The sequence below is a fragment of the Marmota flaviventris genome, chromosome 3 (assembly GCF_047511675.1).
Source record: "Marmota flaviventris isolate mMarFla1 chromosome 3, mMarFla1.hap1, whole genome shotgun sequence".
NCBI classification, from domain to species: Eukaryota; Metazoa; Chordata; class Mammalia; order Rodentia; family Sciuridae; genus Marmota; species Marmota flaviventris.
Window position 1 is genome coordinate 5656625 of NC_092500.1, and position 2819 is coordinate 5659443.

Consider the following 2819-nt stretch of genomic DNA (forward strand, 5'->3'; position numbering starts at 1 on the left):
GGATGAAGGATGATAAATGGTGGAAGATGGATGGATGATGGATAGATGACGGATGGACAAAAATGGGTGGATATGTGGAAGAATGAGTTAATGGGTAGATCAGTGATTGAACTGGTGGATGGTTGGATGGATGGACAGACAAATATAATGGAAGAACTGCAAGACTGAGGCTGCAAGACTGGGGTCATTTTACCTGCAGTGCTTTGCTTGGACAGTGCCTGGGCCCTTGGCTATGGGCTGAGTTGCACAAGTCACTTCCAGGGAGGATCCAGAGCTATGGCCATCTCCAGGCACTTGCTTTGAGAGACAGCAAACACTTGGGCTGCAGTAGTTCAAGTCACCAAAAAAGCCCCCAGGAAGAGAAGGGGAGAAACAAGGCCACCGCAGCCTCGCCAGGTGTGCTCCCAATTCCTGAGATGTCCCTGAGACCTGCTGCACCCTCCCTGAGACCCTCCAGCCCAGGGAAGCTGGTGCAGACGGGGGTGCAGTCATGGACACATGGGTGGTCCCCGGCCTCAAACTCCATCCACCCAGGGACACACAGGAAACAGCACCCAGTGGACTTTGCTTTCTTTTTACAAAGACTTTATTGTCGGACATGCTTGACAAAAAAAAATTACAGCCACAATCGAGCTATGCCAAAATGATTGAGGAGCACACTCATCTCCATCCCGCGAGGACTTTTAATGAATTTTCTCTTAAAGTAACAGCTGCCGTCATAACTTTTCTTTTCCACATAAAAATACACCATATTCTGAAGGTACCTTAGGAAAAACATTTTTTTTTTAAGTTTATAGTCCTTGGTCCGCATAGAAACTGAGTAGAGATGACATGGAAAGGGCCTTGTGTTTTCTCTACCCTGCACGCGCCGTGCATTTGAGGCACCCGCGAGACCTTGTAAACATCCCTGGCTACCAGCAGCCACTGAGGCCACAGCAGCCCCACGGCCCACAGAGCACAGCCACCGGCCAACCCCACGCGGTGCAGCTGCCAGGCTCCCGGAACACAGCCCCCCCGCAGCCTCCCAGGACGCTGGGAGGCTGGGCTCAGAGATTAGAATTCCCCAAAGTTCAAGGGTCCCCCAGTGGAAAATTAATCAGAGCTGGTTTGAACGGGACCCTCAAAAACAAAAGAGAGCCTTGGGCCACGCGCTGCTCTAAAGGGGAGAGGACTTTGGGTGGTGGGGAGGTGAGGGCTGTGGAGCCAGAGAGCCTGGTTCAGATCCTACCTCTGCCCCTTGGTGCTGTGTGCCTTCAGGCAAGTTACCTTGCCTCTCTGGCCTCAATTGCCTCATCTCTAAACTGGGAGCCACAAGACCTACCACGCAGGACCATCTGAGGACGAAACGAGCTTACATCTGCAAAATGGCACTTGGGGGCCTGGCTCTCAGACTGAGAGCAGCGTGGGGAGCGAGGCCCTCCCCTCAGGCCCACAACATAAAGGGGAGCAAAACCCCAGTAAACAAGCTGGGTGCAGTGGCCGTGAGCCCAGCCACTCAGGAGGCTGCAGCAGGAGATTGCAAGTTCAAGGCCAGATTGGGAAACTCAGCTAGATCCTGTCTCAAAATAAAAACTAAAACAACTGGGAATGTAGCTCAGGGGTGGAGCCCCCTGGGTCCAGTCCTCAGCACTGGGGGAAAAAATCAGTAATCAGGACAAATAATACCATTGTAATGTGATGTTAAAACCAAAATGAACGTAAAAAATCCCCAAGATGGACAAAACATCAACATGTCAAATAGAGCCCCTGCCCCTGCCGGACCCTGCTCCCCTCCCCAGACCCGGGGTCCCCCTCCCTCAGCACTCAGGCCATCCCCACACACCCCGTCCCAAATCAAAGAAAGGCAGCTGCCCAGTGACGCTGCGGAGCCCAGGGCCTGCTGCCCACGGCGCTGTCCCCCCCGCGGTGGGCGGCTGGAACTGGTCAAGGAGAGTCGGAACGCTCTGGGCTCCCCCGCGGCAGGCCAGCAGACAGAACCCGATGCTGCAGACTGGCCCGCAGCACACAACGCCTGCGGCACAGCAGTGAGACGCTGCCTTCAGCCAGAGGGCGCCTGAGTGTGCCCACGGGGCGGTGGAGCCGCAGCCCGGCCCGCAGACTCTCCCGCTGCTGTGTTCTGCAGAGCAGCGCGGTCCCCACGGGACCCTCCACGAGGTTCTGGGCACCCACCAACCCCAAATCCAAGCTCTGAGCAAATGCCCGGGACACTCGGGCTGCAGTAGTTCAAGTCACCAGAAAAAAAAAAAAAAAGCCCCCAGGAAGAGAAGGGGAGAAGCAAGGCCACCGCGGCCTCGCCAGGTGTGCTCCCAATTCCTGAGATGTCCCTGAGCACTCCCGAGCCCGGCCACCAGTGGTCTCCGCCCAGCCCGGCAGGAGAAGAAGGGCCATCTGCGCCCAGATTACAAGACCTCTGGCCTGGCCCGCCCCGGGGCCCACAGCCCCACGGACTCCCGGGCACAGGGACACTTTGTGCAAGCACTTCCAGAACCTTCCAAGAGCAGCGGCTTCCCAGACCCGGGAGGAGGGCATCCAGCTGGGCAGGAGGGTGAGCCAGTCATTTCCCAAGCAAGATGGGGAGTGAGCCTGCCGGTCCCCCTGCTGGTCCCTGGGGGCAGAGGGGAGGGGGCCCCAGCTGCAGGAGGCGGAGGTGACAGTGAAGGTGATTTCCTCTATTCCAGGCCTCAGCCCCAGGCAGGGCGGGTCCCCACGGCCAGGGGGCTGGTCTGGGCTGCTCTGGTACAAGGGCGCGTGGCTGGGGACCCGAGCTCGGCCGGGCGTGCGCAGCTGATGCGGGCGCTGGAGCGGGGCAGCGGGGGCAG